Below are 17,491 nucleotides of genomic sequence, written 5' to 3' on the forward strand. Positions count from 1 at the left end.
TGGATTCTAATGAAAAGAGGTGCTGCTGAATTTTTACTCTATTTCCATGTAAATGTATTCTAATTCATGCTTGTGCTGAGAATATAAAGTATTATTCAAGTACAGGCAGCAGCCTCAAGCATGGTGTTCAGGAAAGACAGATCTTGAAATGTAAATGAATACGTTACTCCATGGGTCTCACAGAGAAATCGAGAGCCTCAAATTTTGATGAAACTTTATGATGCAATTTAAGAACACAGTGATCCTCTTTTTAGTGGCGCCTCCTAGGCTGTCGGCTGTGTGAAGATGAAGCTGAATATCTCCTTCCCTGCCACCAGCTGCCAGAAGCTCATCGAAGTCGACGATGAACGCAAGCTTTCGACCTTCTATGAGAAGCGCATGGCCACGGAAGTGGCTGCCAATGCCCTGGGTGAAGAGTGGAAGGGTTACGTGGTCTGAATCAGGGGCGACAATGACAAACAAGGTTTTCCCATGAAACAAGGTGCCCTGACCCATGGCAGAGTGCGCCTGCTGTTGAGTAAGGGGCATTCTTGTTATAGACCAAGGAGAACTGGAAAGAGGAAGTGCAAATCTGTCCGAGGATGCATTGTGGATGCCAATCGGAGTGTTCTCAACTTGGTTATTGTAAAAGAGAAAAGAAAAAAAAGAAAAAAAAAAAAGGAGAGAAGGATATTCCTGGACTGACAGATACTACTGTGCCTCGTCGGTTAGGACCTAAAAGAGTTAGCAGAATCCGGAAGCTTTTTAATCTTTCTAAAGAAGATGACGTCTGCCAGTACGTTGTCAGAAAGCCTTTAAATAATGAAGGTAAGAAGCCCAGGACCAAGGCACCCAAGATTCAGCGTCTTGTGACTTCACATGTCCTGCAACACAAACGCTGGTGTATTGCTCTGAAGAAGCAACGAACAAAGAAAAACAAGGAGGAGGCTGCAGAATATGCTAAAATTTTGGCCAAGAGAATGAAGGAAGCCAAGGAAAAGCGCCAGGAACAGATTGCTGAGAGGTGAAGGCTGTCCTCGCTGAGAGCTTCTACTTCTAAGCCTGAGTCCAGTCAAAAATAAGTCTATAAGGATAACAAATGAATGATCAGACCTTGAAAAAAAAAGAACACAGTGATAAAGATGGGATGGAATGAAATGGATGATTAAAACACTAAAGGGAAGCAATAATATGGAATAACATGAAAATTTCTTATGGATAAAGAGTACTAACATAAATATTTTTAGACAAATATGTTACCTGTTACTCAAACTTGACAACAGTCCTATTCGAAACAAACTGGTTCTCCATTAAATATTCTGTAGTCTGCTTATCTACCTACCTTCTTGTCTGCCTACTTATTTGCCTTCTTAACATCTAGCTTTCATTTATCTCTGTTTCCAATTATCCATTCATCTTAAGCCTATCTAGGTAGACTTTTTCTTTTTAGTACATGTATTTATCTATAAATTTATTTAGCATATCAATCTCAGTTTCGCCTCTCTACTCTCAATTTCTTCCCTTATCTTCTTTCTAACCCCTCATCCAATCTTCCTCCATTTCTATTCAGAAAATAGAAGTCCTTCTATGAATGTCAACAAAACAGAAGTCAAATTATCATTATTCACAGATTCACAAATTATTCGCATATGATAGCATATGCAAATTATTCGCATATGATAGCAACGTCACTACTGGGAATTCCTAAAACTGATAAACACCATTATTAAAGTGGCTAGATACAAGGTTAAATAAAAAACTCAATACCTCTCATATATACAAATCTGACTGAGGGAAGAAAAAGCAAAGAATGAACACTGTAGTGGCATTTCATTTGTATTTTCATAAAGAAAATTTGCCTAAGATCAGAGAGTAATACAGTCCCAAGGGTCAGCCTTACAGACCCTTGTAACACACCTGTAATCCCAGTAACCACATTAATGTGCTTTAGGAACCAGATTTTACATGCCTTTAATTCTAGTGGTGCAAACAGTTATTCCCCACCCTAGTCAGAAATATAAAATGGGAAAAACAACTCACAGTCTCATTCTGAGATTCCTGGAGGCTAGAAAGCCATTTTGGACTGAGATCGAGATCAGTGGCTGTGTGTTTTGCTTTTAAGATCTGCAGGTTGAATCCCTTTTCTCTCTCTGAGTTTTCATTAATCATGCTTCAGAACATCCTTTAAAATATACTCAGATAATATAAAATATCTTGGTGTTAATCTAACCAATTAAATAAAAGGCTGTATTTTAAGAACATCAACGTTTTGAAGTAAGAAGTTGAAGAAAATATCAGAAAATGGAAAGATCTCCCATGCTCATGGATTTGTAGGATTAACATACTAAAAATGGCCATTTTACCAAAGTAGTCCACATAGTCAAATCACCCCCCATTAAAATCCCAACACGGTTCTTTAAAGACTTTAAAACAATAATTCTCAACTTTATATGGAAACAGAAAAACCCAGATAACTAAAGAAAATCCTGTACAAATAAAAAAATTGCAAAGTTATCACCATCCCTGCTTTTATTCTATGCTATAGAGGTATAGTAATTAAAATCACATAAACAACAAGGTATTGTCATAAAAACAGACAGATGGATCAATGGAATTTTATAAATAACCAGATATAAATCCACACACCTATGTACACCTAATTTTCAAGAAGCCAAAAATAAAAAAATGGAAAAAAGAAAACATCTTCAACAAAAGGTTCTGTTATAACTGGGTGTGGATGTGTAGAAGAATGCACATAGTTCTATATCTATCTCCCTTACAAAATTATTAAGCAAAAGAAACAGAGATATGAGCCATACTTCACTCCAAAAGGGGAGAAGTTTAGCAACAGACATCACTAACATGATGTAAGGAATAGGTTCCTTTTGCTTAATAATTCTAATCCTCATGTTTCTACCCTGGAGCGTATGATTTTTTTTGAGGCTGGTCTTCAATAGATTTGATTACATTGATCCACTTGTCTGTATTCATGCCAATACAATTAAGTTTTTATGACTGTAGCTCTATGGTAGAGATTGAAATCAGAGTTGGTGATACCCCTGGAAGTTCTTTTATTGTAAAAAAAAAAATGTTAGCTATCCAGGAATTTTTGTTTTTCCATATGAAGCTGAGTAGTACCTAAAAATAATTGTATTAGAAATTTGATGGGAATTTCTTTGACTCTGTAGATTGCTTTGGTAAGATATATGTTCTTTCTATGTTAATTTTACCAAGTCATGAACATGGGAGATTTTTGCATCTTCTGGTATCTTCTTCAATTTACTTCTCTAAGACTTGAAGTTTTCATCACACAGGTGTTTTACAAGATATTTTATATTAATTGTGACTATTATAAGGGTGTTGGTTTCCTGATTTTGATTTGCATAATCGCAAATGATAAATGCTAAACTTTTTTTTTCTTTTTTTAAAATCTTGTAACCTGCCACATCTCTGAAAGTGTTTTTCAGCTATAGAAGTTCCCTGGTAGATATGAAATATACTTCACTCCAAAAGGGGAGGAGGTTAGCAACAGACTTCATTAACATGATATAAGGAATAGACTTGAATTCTACAACCTTTAGTCCAGGATGAGCAGCTCCACCTCTGTTCACAAAATACTAATTAACCACACCCTATACAGGCACTTTGAAAATAAAAATGATGATTTCTCAGAAAATTGGGAATTTATCTATCTCAAGATGCAGCTATCCCACTCTTGGCATATACCCGAAGAACTCTCCCATGGATACTTGTTCAACTATGTTCATAGCAGCTTTCTTCATAATAAACATAACTGGAGACAACCAAGATGTATATTTACTTAAGGGGGTATTAAACAGTTGCTAAAAGCAATGGCATTATGAAATTTGTAGCTAAATCTATGGAACTTGAAAAAGATCATCCAGAGTAAATTAATCTAGACACAGAAAGAAACATATGTTAGGTACTCACTTATAAGTGGAAAATAGCTGCAAAATAAAACATAATCATGTAATGGTCCACAGACCAAGGAAGGTTAAGTAACAACAAGCAGGGCCAAAGTGGAGATGTAGTGCCCTCCCTGGATAGGTGAAATTGATTTTTCTGTTGGGCTGGAGGCAGGTGGGGGTTGGTTGGGAACAAGATGGATCAATCAGGGGAAAAAACAAATACTGGGAGAAAAGACTAAATGGGGAGGCATTTAGGGGAAAGGTGGAAACAGTACAATGTAAACTCCATGGAATCTATGATAGTAACACTAGCAAAGACTCTTAGGAATGGGGAAAAAGGAGCCTGAAAGCCACTTTTTACAACCACGCAAGTCCTAAAGTGGAGACACTGGGACACCATCTAAGCCACAATATGTTTGATCTACTGTTCGACCTACCTACAGAGTGTTCTGGGAAAGAAGCTGAGCAGAATTCTCAACAAAATAGGAAAACTTAACACAACACCTGATGAGAGCACATGCAGAGTCTCACAGTAAAACATTAGACTGAGCTTGAAGAGTCCAGCAGGAAAGGGGAAAGGAAGCATTGAAGGAATCTGAGAGTTCAGGGACACCCGAGGAGCAGAAGGAGAGAGAACATGAGAAAGAAAGTCAGGAACGTGAGGGGTGCATTCACTCATGGAGACGGTGGGACAGAACTAATGGGAGATCACCAACTCCAGATGGAATGGGACTGATGGATCATGCGACCAAACCCGTCTCTCTGAATGTGGCCAACAGCGGGGGCTGACTGAGAAGCAAAGGACAATGGCGCTGGGCTCTGATTCTTCTGCATGGACGGGCTCTGTGGGAGCCTTCTCAGCTTGGTCGATCACCTTCCTGGACCTGGGGGGAGTTGGGAGGACCTTGGTCTTAGCATAGAGTAGGGAACCCTGATGGCTCCTTGGCCTTGAGAGGGAGGGAGGGGAGGTATGGGTGGAGGGGAGGGGAGGGAAGGGGGAGGAGGAGGGGAGGAGATGGAAATTTTTTAAATATAAAAAAATAAACCATGAGAAAAAAAAAAAAAAGACCTCTGCTCCCAAGAAAAAAAAAAAGAAAATAGGGACCATAAAATCAATAGGCAGGGACTCAGTGGGGCTTGAAGAGATCAGTGAGCCTGTAAAGATCTAATTGAGGTCCTCTGCATATTTATTATGGCTGAGTAACTTTGTGTTTCTGTGGAATTCAAAATAGTAAAATGGGGCATTTCCTGACTCTTTTCCCACTTGTGGAACCCTTTTCTTCCTACTTGGTTTCCTCGTCCATATGATGTAATGGCATATGCCAAGTTTTATTGTAGTATGTTATGCTGCATTTGGTTGATGTACCTGGGAGGCCTGGTCTTTTCTGATGGAAGACAAAGGGGCCTGAATCTGCAAAAGAGGGGAGGTGGAGGAAAAGACTGGGAGTCGGAAGGAGGGGAAACTGTGGATGGTATGTGATGTAATATATGCAATATATGAAAGAAGAATAATATAAGAAAAAGAAGAACTAATATTGTAAAAAATTGATGGAGGAGGGTCATTTGTCTATGTGTTACTTTTATTGGTTAATAAAGAAACTGCCTTGGTCCTTTGATAGGACAGAAAATTAGGTAGGAGGAGTAGACAGAACAGAACTATGAGAGAAAGAAAGCAGAGTCAGGCCGACGCCTCAGGCAGTCGCCATGCCTCTCCTCTCCGAAACAGCAGGTTAAGATCTCTCCTGGTAAGCGAACACCTCGTGGTGCTACAGATTACTAAATATGGGTTAAAGCAAGATGTGAGAATTAGCCAGTAAGAGGCTGAAACTAATGGGCCAGGCAGTGTTTAAATGAATACAGTTTGTGTGTTATTTCAGGTATAAAGCTAGCCGGGTGGCAGGACGCAGCTCCTTCTACAAAAAAATTACCTTGTTATCAAAATCATCCTATAGATTCTAAGTAAACTCATCAGAATTCCAGAGCTGCTTCTTGCAGAAATTGAAAAAATACTAAAATTTATATAAAAGCATGGTATGAAAGGTGAAGGACAGACAAACAGACCTGAGCAAATGAGTTAGACAGTATCACATCCTATTTTTAGTTGTTCTGCAGAGACATAGTTATAAAAATAGCATGGCCTAACACAAAGACTGACAGGTATATTGATACAGTAGAATAGTGGCTCAGATATAATTTCATATAACTCCTACTATCTGATTTTTGACAAAGATGCCAGAAATATACATTTGAGAAAGGGCAGCATCTTCAGCAAATAGGGCATTGAAACTCATTTGAATTAAATATAATGGAAGAGGAGATGATGTGTCTTTTCTTTTTAATCAGAAAACCTACAGCTATATAGCAATCTTATTATTTTTAGGGCAGTTCAAAATGTCAAATCTCCACCCAGGGTCAAGAGACATCACTCATCATACATTCTTTTCACCAGCTACCACAGTCCTTCAATTTAAATTCTTGCCTTTTATAAGTTCCATAGAATGAGAAAGTGACCTACCCTAAATGACCTTCAAATTGTCTACTGCTAATATCTATCTCTCTAACAATTTGATGTAGAGAGTGGACACTGCTGATGTACAGACAGAGTTGTGAATCTCATTTAATGTAAAATCCCTCTTATATTACAAAGGAAATACTGTTCTAAAACTTAAAAGAGACTAGTATAAGGCAAAATGCGGATAGAAGAGCAACATGCTTAAGAATATAAGGATATTGAAGGAATAACTTCCTCTATTATATTTTCCAGTATCTATCATCTAACATCCCATCCATTAGAAAGTTGAAATCAGTTAGTTACCTGCCTTGTTCATTTATGAATTTTTTTCTTTAGAAATCATGATTATCTACCTTCATCCTATTTTTTCTCTTCACTTAAACTGAAGAGACAGAGAACTTTGATGATTTCATACCTTCAAGGTTCTCTCTCCCCCCACAATATTTTTATTTCCCTATTTGCCCATATTTCCCCTATCTTTTCCTAAAATTCCCCATTTAAATCTAGTAAATTTCCATTAATTTCCCCATGTGTTTATTTTTTCAGTTGCTTTAGTTTTCTTTATGAGGTTGAAAACCGGAATAGTCCCCTGTGATTCTCCTAACAAGTAAAGTTGTATGTAAATATAGTCACTTTTTCTGCACCTCAGATATAATTAACCCATCACATTTTCTTGCTCTCTGTATTAGATTTCTTGGTAAGTTCATTTTCTTCCACTGGATTAGCCACAAAGGTAAATTGGGCCACCATTTTGAAATGGAAGAACAGAATGAGCATACAATCCGAGAGGATGCTAACAATGTTCATTTTTCAGAAAGCTCTTTCCATGCATACATTACAAAATAGAAGAACTGAGAAATGTAAGAACCAGCGAGACAATTTCTTGTTTGAAATCTAAGGTTGGCAGTCAGAAGCCCTCAATTCCAATATACATCTTAGGCAAATCTTGGTTAATAAAAAATAATAATAACCCTTTCTGACTTTTTGTTTAGTTCAGACCCTTAACAGATTTCATAATCATTACTATGTTGTTGAAATTGAAGGTAGTTCTATTTACTGATTAAAATGTTAAGATATTGAGAAACATTGTCATAGATACAGTCAAAAATAATATTTTAAGCTATTTTGCTGTCATATAGTCCGATCAAGTACAAACATGGAATTAATAAATATGCCATGTCCCACATAAATATGAAAAATAACTTCTTTATAATCTAAAACACAGAATCTACTATACTAATCTCCATATTGGAGAACTTAAATTCAATTTCAGTTTGAACTGTTTTGTAAATGGAGGCAGAGCTTTTCTTTTGTTCTGATTACCTGGTCATAAATAATCACACAAAAGCTTAGATTAATTACTGAATACTTGGCAGACCATTTAGGCTTATTAGCTCTTATAACTTATATTAACCCATTCTGATTAATTAATTAATTAATGTACTTTATTTCTTATCATAACTAAGGAAAACTATAACTATAAATACTTCAACTTCATCAAAGACTCCAGAAGGTTCTAATATTACCTAAGTAAACAGGAAGTTCATTGTAAGCAACTTCCAAAATTCTAGAAATGACAGAGACATCTCATTGCCTGGACAGTCACCCGAAGTTCTTCTGAAACATTGGGGCATCCAATCTTCAGCCCACAGACCTATATATCCAGAAGAATTTTCCATGAAGCAGGAGATTTCAAAGACAGTTCAATCACTTTCTCTTGTATCCTGCAGCATGTCTCCCACACTCTTTCATAAAACAGCAGCCCTGAAGGATCATCTCACCTTTAGTCAAGTTCAGCAGTCATTTTTCTGTGGGTGCTGCATGTCCAGTTCAGCAGTTCAGACAAGAGCAGTATCTTGCCCAAATGGCTAACCAACTCCATAAGGAGCCTCTTCAATGTCCATCATCTTTTCTAAGTAGCTTGGTGCTGCCGGGAGCAGACGTGTCTCATTGTGATGAAAAGTACTAAGTTATTAAAACATTTTAAATGCCATATTCTGAAGGTCTCTGAAAGATTTGAATAATACCTATCTAACTGAAATATACCTTTATACATCTAGAAAATCCAAGACGACTAAAAACCTGACTATTAAAGATGACTCTTTATTAATTTATATTTCTTAATTATAAATGAGCGGCACAATCACAATACCTTAATCAAGATCAGAAATACATATACATATAACAAAATTGACCTTAAATTTGCATCAATAAACCAAGATCCATATCAATGCAAATCATTCATTCCTATATCATATCCCTTTAAATGTAAATAAACATTTATAGACAATATATGGGAATATAGGTGTAGTTTTGTCCATACTGAATCACACTGTTTGGTGGCACTATTAATCAGTTCTTTCCTGGTGTATACTGTGATCTGGGTTCATCTCAGTCAGCAGTTGGGTGAAGTAATTTTTTGAGGGTGTTCATAGCGACATTTCAAGGGGTCGTGGTTTATCATACCATTTTGGTATAGAAACAATCAACAGGTTCTCATCTTCTGTGAAAACAAAAGAAGAACCTCTTTTATAAAGCAACTTATTCTAGACCCAAATTCTAAAATCAAGATACCTTTACAACATACATGCTGGATTAGCTTAGCAGCCCATACAATGAAATTTCTCTCTGTGCTTAGCTTCTTCACAGTCAAAATTTCAAAGAAACCACAATAATATGCATAATCCAGACTCTCTGTGAATTTTACATTTTTATGTGGCTTGTTTCTAATGTATTACTTTTTAATATTTATTTTATTATTTTTATTTCTTTAATCTATTACTATCTATCTGTACTCTGTCACTATAAAGACTTTACCCCTTTTTAAAGCATTAACTTCATTTTATAACTCTGTATATTCTCTTTCTTCTCTCTCTCAAGCTTACATACATTTATTCAACACTGTAACCCATTTTATTACACAGTTGTTTATTGTCTTCATCTTTAAATTATATAGGTATTAAGAATTATAGATCGATAGTCATCTGTTTGTCATACTTATAGTTAGACTAATCAGGTTCTTTAGATACATAGAAATTATATTCTGCATAGACAGATAATCTTCAACCACTTCAAAGAGCTGTAAAAAATGGCCTTTAAATGACTTAGCATTCTGTTGAAGTGAGACACAATTGCTTCTGGCAGCACTGATCTATTCCCGAGAAAATGTTGAGCACTGAAAACACTCTACTAGGACCTAAGAAACAAGTGGTATCACTATCCTAATATCTTATAAAATAGATTTCAAATTAAAACCAATCAGAAGAGATGGAGGGCACTTTATACTCATAACAGGAACAATCCATCAAGATGAAGTCTCAATCCTGACCACATATGTTCCTAATACAAGAGCACACATTAGTGACTTAATAACACACCTGAAAGTGCTAGAACAAAAAGAAGCAGATGCAACCAGGAGGAATAGAAGACAGGAAATTATCAAATTGAGGGCTGAAATCAATAAAATAGAAACAAAAGAAACAATACAAAGAATCAATGAAACAAATAGCTGGTTCTTTGAGAAGATCAACAGAATAGACAAACCCTTATCCAAACTAATCAAAAGGCAGAGAAAGAACATCCAAATTAACAAATTCAGAAGTGAAAAGAGGGCCATAACAACAGACACTGAGGAAATTCAGAGAATCATTAGGTCATACTGCAAAAACCTGTACTCCACAAAATTTGAAAGTGTAAAAGAAATGGATGATGTTTTAGATAGATACCACATACCAAAATTAAATCAAGACCAGTTGAACAATTTAAATGGACATATAAAATGCAAGGAAATAGAATCTGTCACTAAAAAAAGCCCAGTGCTGGATAGTTTTAGTGCAGAATTCTACAGAACACATCACAAAAATCATCCATCATAATCAAGTCAGCTTCATCCCAGAGATGCAGGGATGGTTCAAGATGTGAAAATCTATCAATGTAATCTATCATATAAATAAACTGAAAACAAAAAAAATATGGTAATTTCATTAAATGCTGAAAAACATTTTTAAAAATCCAACTCTCCTTCATGATAAAGGTCTTGGAGAGATCAGGGATGTGAGGAACATATCTAAACATATTAAAAGCAATATACAACAAGCCAACAGCCAACATAAAATTAAATGGAGAGAAATCCAAAGCAATTCCACTAAAATCAGGAACAAGACAAGCCTGTCCACACTCTCCATATCTCTTCAACATCGTTCTTGAAGTTCTTGATATATCAATAAGAATACAAAAGGAGATCAAGGAGAATCAAATTTGAAAGTAAAAAATTAAGCTTTTATTATTTGCAGATGATAGAATAGTATATATGGAAGAGATGCCCAAACGTCTACTAGAAAACTCCAACAGTTGATAAATGCCTTCAGTAATGTGGCAGGATATAAGATCAACTCTCAAAAAGTCAGTAGCCCTCCTATATACAAATGATAAAGAAGCTAAAAAAGAAATCAGGAAACATCACCTTTCACAATAATCAGAAATAACATAAAAAATATATCGGGGAAGCACTAACCAAGGAAGTGAAAGTTCTATTTGACAAGAACTTTAAGTCTTTAAAGAAAGAAATTGAAAAGGATACCAGAAAATAGAAAGATCTTCCATGCTCTTGGATTGGTAGGATCAACATAGTACATACGAAAAAGTGAAAAATTTTATTGGTATTATTTATAAAGTAATAAAAAATTCAATATAAAAGTTAAAAAATGAAGCTTTTATATAATTAGGTTTGTTTCTCCATGTAGTATGGTCTGAGTATATGTTACCTTCCGAAATAGGGTCTTACTTGAAAGTTATAGTGTATAAAAAATAGAATTGTCTATAGCCAGTAATGTTCCAATTAAGGGATCTTATTATTCTAAAAGAGCTAATATAACCCTGGCATTGGACATTTCATTTGTTATCCTGTCAGGTCTAGTAAGTGCATTGTTACCCCCATTGTAAAGCAACCCTATTTTTTCAATTTATCTCAAACCATCTCTCTCTCTCTCTCTCTCTCTCTCTCTCTCTCTCTCACACACACACACAATCTCTCTATATGTGTGTTTGGGTAGAACTTTAGAAATATTCTATAGTCCTTGTTTTCCATATCATTGTTTTTCAAATGGTCTATAGCTCTTTAACTGTCTCCATTTTCCATCCTGTACCCTTCCTTTTCTCCCACTATTTAATTCTTCCTACTCTAATATTCCCCCTTAACACTCTTATACCTCTGCATTTTATCTCTCCTCTCTTAAAAGACAACTTTTATAAACCCTTACTAATACCTTGATCTCTATGTTTATTCATATACTTATATGAAGACTCAAATGAGAATCAAGAGACTCCCATATTGATACATTTCTTTTTTTTTTTTTTGCCTTTGATATTTTTTTTTTATTTCTTCAATTTTTATTACCAGGAATGACTGAAATAAAAAATATAATTGAGTCCCATCATTATTGTCATTATGGAAATGGCTTTAAGAGAAAACTGGTCAGATGAATATTATTGCTTCCCACTTTTTCAACTGGTAAATAGTTGCCACTGATAAAACAGACAAGCCCACCAGAGAATCTGTCCAGAATGTTCAAGATATGGTGTAGTATACAACGTGCCTGTTCTCGGGGAGAACACCTACGACATAATTATGTGTACTTCTTGATCTCATCATACAAGACAAGCACAAAGGCACCACCCATGCCCCTGAGGACGTTGGACCATGCACCCTTGAAAAAGGCCTTGCTTCCTTCATCACGAGCAATCTTCCTCCAGCAGTCGATCGTGCCTGTATACATGATGTCAGTTCCTTTGCGTCCTGACTGCATCATCATACGATGGTGAACAGTGTCAAAGGGATAGGAAGTCAAGCCAGCGACAGCAGTGACAGACTGTGCAATCATCCAGCTGATGAAGATATGAGTGTTCTTGGGATCTGGAAGCATTCCCTTTGCAGTGTCATAGATGCCAAAGTAGGCAGCTCGGTAGATGATAATGCCCTGGACTGACACATTAAAGCCTTGGTACAGGCCCCTAATCCCATCAGATTTGTAGATCTTAACCAGGCAGTCACCAAGGCCTTTGAATTCCCTTTCAGCTCCAGCTTTGCCCACATCAGCTGCTAGACGGGTACGGGCAAAATCAAGGGGGTACACAAAGCACAAGGATTGGCCCCAGCGGCACCACCTGATGCCAGGTTCCCTGCAAAGTAGCGCCAAAACTGGGTCCTCTTGTCCATACCACCCAAAAAGATCTGCTTGTATTTATCTTTGAAGGCAAAGCTGAGAGCCTGGGTGGGGAAGTATCTGATGACATTGGCCAGGTTAGCACGCCAGAAGGACAGGACTCCCTGTTCCTTGGGGATACGAACCACGCAGTCTATAATGCCCTTGTATTGCTTATCTGCCGTGATTTGCTTGCTGGCATGCTGCACCAGCAGCAGCTTGACCCGCTCGATGTGCGCTACCGCCGTCTTGGAGATGGCCGCGGCCACTCCACCTGCCAAGAAGTCCTTGGCGAAGGACACAGCGGCATCTGTCATGTTGAAAGAGAAAGAAAAGGCAGAGGAGCACGGAACGGGACTAGCTTGACAACCGGCTTTGACTCCTGGACTCTGGGTTGATACATTTCTTTAGCTTTCTAAATCTTATAATCTGTTTGTCTACTTTAAAATGGAGTGTTTCAGTTTGGTAGAAATAAATATAAAACATTCCATTCTTTTCTCTGGCATTTGAGTTTTTCTTTCCCATATTCTACAATGTTCTCTGAACACTGTAGAGGATTTTATATGTCTGAGAAAGTTATTTGATGTATAACTGAATACTGAACTACTATATCAAAACAACAAATCACTTATCTCAGCAGTTTAATTAGTTATGAATCTCTACAATAACTACTGTCTACTGCTGACAAGTTTTCCCACTAAGACTATGACTACAATAAACATTGGAATTTGACTCAACAGCATTACGATTTGTAACAGTGTTTTATTTCACATATATGCTGGATACTCTCCTTCAAATCCATTAGTTATAATTTCTACTGTTCATACAGATGTATTTATAAATTTGTGAGCACTTGTAGATTTACATAATTTAATCTTATGGAGGTCTACCTGCTTTCTACTTCAGTAAGGGTCAGTTAATCTTAACATTCAGTAATTTAAAAGTTAGGAAGATCTAATATAAGATGAAAAATATTTGTGTTTATTATTTCATCAAAAAGTGATATTGGTTATAGCAAGACGAATGGTAGTTACTACGTTATTTGGTGTTGTAGTTCTGTTGTTCTCTCAGAGCTCTCCCATATCCTCATCCTTAGGAAGCCCTTCATGGTTTCTGTACACAATCACTTGATTGAAGTGATCATAAGAGACAAGTGAGAAATGTTAACCTACCGAGCATGCCTCTGGAACAGTAACTACTATTCTTATAAACTATGCAATAACTTCCTTCATTCCATCAGCCTCACAAAACTACTAGAAGGCTCCATGCCAGGCAAATGTCCCATAGTCACAGAAAACATTGTTATAGTATAGAAATATACATAGCATACTCACAACAATATATATATTCCTTTGGCAAACTGCATCATTTTTACTTGTTGTACTTTTATTTCCCATTCCTTTAACCTTTTGATGAACAGTTTTCCAGATTTTAAATCACAGAATTACGCCTTTTTAAAAAAATCCAGTAGGGGGGGGCTGGAGAGATGGCTCAGTGGTTAAGAGCATTGCCTGCTCTTCCAAAGGTCCTGAGTTCAATTCCCAGCAATCACATGGTGGCTCACAACTATCTGTAATGAGGCCTGTAGGAAGAATACTGTATACATAATAAACAAATAAATAAAAATATAAAAAAATCCAGTAGGTCTATTTTTCCTCAAATCTTGTCATATTTGGTCATGAATAGTTCTGACAAAATCCTTGGGCATACTTTGTTGCTTTTGTAATCCACCTTTTATTGATTTAGTAATTTAATAACATGATTTTCATGCTAATCTAAGTAATTCAGGTGTGTTAGATTCCATTGTGGGGCATGATAAAGCCATGGAAGCCCCCATTATTTTCCTGAGATCCATGTTTGGTGAGTTCTCTTTGAATTATTTTGTGAACAGTTTTATTAGGCGAAGAAAACTAAGCATCAAACATGTCTATGCACATTCCCCTTTCCTCAGCAAGGAGTGTATTTCTTATGTTCTCATCTACTTCTTAATAGCCACAAGATCTCTGCTGGTAACAAACTAGTAGAGGAATGCATCTTATGTGACAATTCATCAAAGGCTGATCTCCCTCATAACTCAAATCTCAGTTTCATTTCAAATACTGAAAAATGGCTGGCTATAACTCTTGACTTCTCTGTCTGCTTAGTTTTGATAGATTGTCATTCATCCACATGTCACACAGTTTTGTAAATTACATTGTGATTATGTTTTTTACATTCCTTTTCCAAAATTGGTTCTTAATTTAGGACTTCACTTCCATACTCATTATATTTTTTTCTGCTCTGGGCCCTTTTAAGACTCCAATCTATAGGCTCAAATATTGGTTTTCTTTTCCTTTATATTAAAGAAGATTTGGTCCTTTAATCCTAGCACTCAGGAGGCAGAGGCAGGCAAATCTCTGGGAGTTCGAGGCCAACCTTGTCTACAAGAGCTAGTTCTGGGATGGACACCAAAGCTACCAAGAAACTTGTCTGCAAAATAGAAAAAGGAGGAGAAGGAGAAGGAGGATGAGGAGGAGGAGGAGGAGGAGGAGGAGGAGGAGGAGGAGAAGAAGAAGAAGAAGAAGAAGAAGAAGAAGAAGAAGAAGAAGAAGAAGAAGAAGAAGAAGAAGAAGAAGAAGAAAGAAGATTTGGTCCAAGAGATAACTTCTATCTTTCTGTCTGCTTTGGACTCTTTCTTTTCAGCAGCATCAGATTTACACTTTAGCTTCCATGTTTTTGATCCCAAGAAGAGCCCTGGAGCTCAGGTCTACATTTTGTTCTCTTTTCTTTGTGTCCCACCACGTTTAAGAAATTCCATCCCAAGCCGGGCAGTGGAGGCGCACGCCTTTAATACCAGCACTTGGGAAGCAGAGGCAGGCGGATCTCTGTGAGTTCGAGACCAGCTCGGTCTACAAGAGCTAGTTCCAGGACAGGCTCCAAAGCTACAGAGAAACCCTGTCTCAAAAAAACAAAAAAAGAAAAAGAAATTCCATCCCAACAGTGACATCTCATCTTCAATTTCTCCAATGTTTCTTGCAAAATCAAAGTCAAATGTAGAGAGTAGAGTCCATATGACTTTTCTATATTATAATTTATTCCTTACGTGGACAAATAATTTCTGGGTATGCAGTTGGACTTCATATGCACTCCCTACCATGAAGTTTGCAGTTTTTACCTAGTCAACATGTATGACCTAGCTATACTAATAGTTTTCTATGGTATAGGGTGGTATATTAGATTTAAGCCTGGGTCTTCAGATGTTTGGGCCACGTGTGCTTGTATTGTTACTTGTTTCTTACATCAGTCTTGGTTTATCCCTGAGAACCAACCAGGAACTCTCTATATTAGAGACTGAGAGAAAACAATGAGAGAAAAGCTTTTTCACCTGCTAGCCAAGATGCTCAGCTTATTGCCTACTCCTTTCCATGGATATAGAGAACTCTTTCTCAAAAACAAGATTAATAATATCCTCGACCCAAGGCAAAACTAAAAAAATCTGAGAAAATGATGGGTTATGTAAATAATGATTTTATGTGCAAATTTTGAGGAAGATATTAGTAGGCGAATTTATTAATGGGATAAATACTCAACTATTCTTTGTTAGCAAATGATGAAGCCTCTCTTCTACTTATAGAAGGGATTATAACTTCAAAATATTTATGAATTACAATATTTTAACCTTGTATAGTCTGTTGTTTTAGTTAACTTGTGTCATAAGAAGTGAGACAAATTTTTGTTGGGCAATATGTGTGTTGCTGTATATTGAGAATTCACAGTTTATTGAAGATTTCAACAATATTTTTGCTTGGAGTAGAGAAATAACATAAACTCTTCTTGGTCTCCTGGGTAATTTGTATGATGTATTTTTTATTTAGTTTATTTCCCAGAAGCTATATTTTATACAAGTGAGCTACTTTTGATTATTAATTATATAAACTATAAGTAACACAATTTTTATTGAAAATAATGCTTCACATATTTTAATCACCTTAATCTAAATTTTAAATAACTGTATATTAAGCAAGCATTGCTTTATATTCTGTAATATCAGTAGTTTTATTTTTTGCTTTATTTTTTTTTTTTTTTTTTTTTTTTTTTTTTTCCTCATGGTTTATTTTTTTTATATTTAAAAATTTCCATCTCCTGCCCTCCTCCTCCCCCTTCCCTCCCCTCCTCCTCCCCCTTCCCTCCCCTCCTTCTCCCCCTTCCCTCCCCTCCCCTCCACCCATACCTCCCCTCCCTCCCTCTCAAGTCCAAGGAGCCATCAGGGTTCCCCACTCTATGCTAAGACCAAGGTCCTCCCAACTCCCACCAGGTCCAGGAAGGTGATCGGCCAAGCTGAGAAGGCTCCCACAGAGCCCGTCCATGCAGAAGAATCAGAGCCCAGAGCCATTGTCCTTTGCTTCTCAGTCAGCCCCCGCTGTTGGCCACATTCAGAAGGACGGGTTTGGTCGCATGTTCCATCAGTCCAATTCCAACTGGAGTTGGTGATCTCCCATTAGTTCTGTCCCACCGTCTCCATGAGTGAACGCACCCCTCACGGTCCTGACTTTCTTTCTCATGTTCTCTCTCCTTCTGCTCCTCATCAGGACCTTGGGAGCTCAGTTCAGTGCTCCAATGTGGGGCTCTGTCATTTTCTTCATCTATCGTCAGGTGGAGGTTCTTCAAATACGTGGCACAATCAGTAGGAACTCTGTCAACAAATGATGCTGATGCTGAGATTCACCAATAGCCTGGTGCCTTCACAATGAACACGACTGGGGTGAACCTGACAATTCCAGTAGTTAAGACACTGGCAACTTGGTCGTGTGCACAGACTCCTGGGAAATTCAGCAACATTCTCAACCTTCCAATAGCCAAGTGAAATCTCGTTGGCTTCATTGCTTCTTCTT

At 37.0% G+C, this 17,491-nt stretch overlaps 2 pseudogenes; one reads left to right on the forward strand and one right to left on the reverse strand.

The window, feature by feature from the left end:
- Window positions 1-285: 285 nt before the first annotated feature.
- On the forward strand, window positions 286-1,061 carry LOC119827976 (annotated as a pseudogene).
- A 10,742-nt stretch (window positions 1,062-11,803) lies between these two features.
- On the reverse strand, window positions 11,804-12,974 carry LOC119827820 (annotated as a pseudogene).
- Window positions 12,975-17,491: the final 4,517 nt, after the last annotated feature.

The sequence above is a fragment of the Arvicola amphibius genome, chromosome 12, assembly GCF_903992535.2.
Source record: "Arvicola amphibius chromosome 12, mArvAmp1.2, whole genome shotgun sequence".
Classification (NCBI taxonomy): domain Eukaryota; kingdom Metazoa; phylum Chordata; class Mammalia; order Rodentia; family Cricetidae; genus Arvicola; species Arvicola amphibius.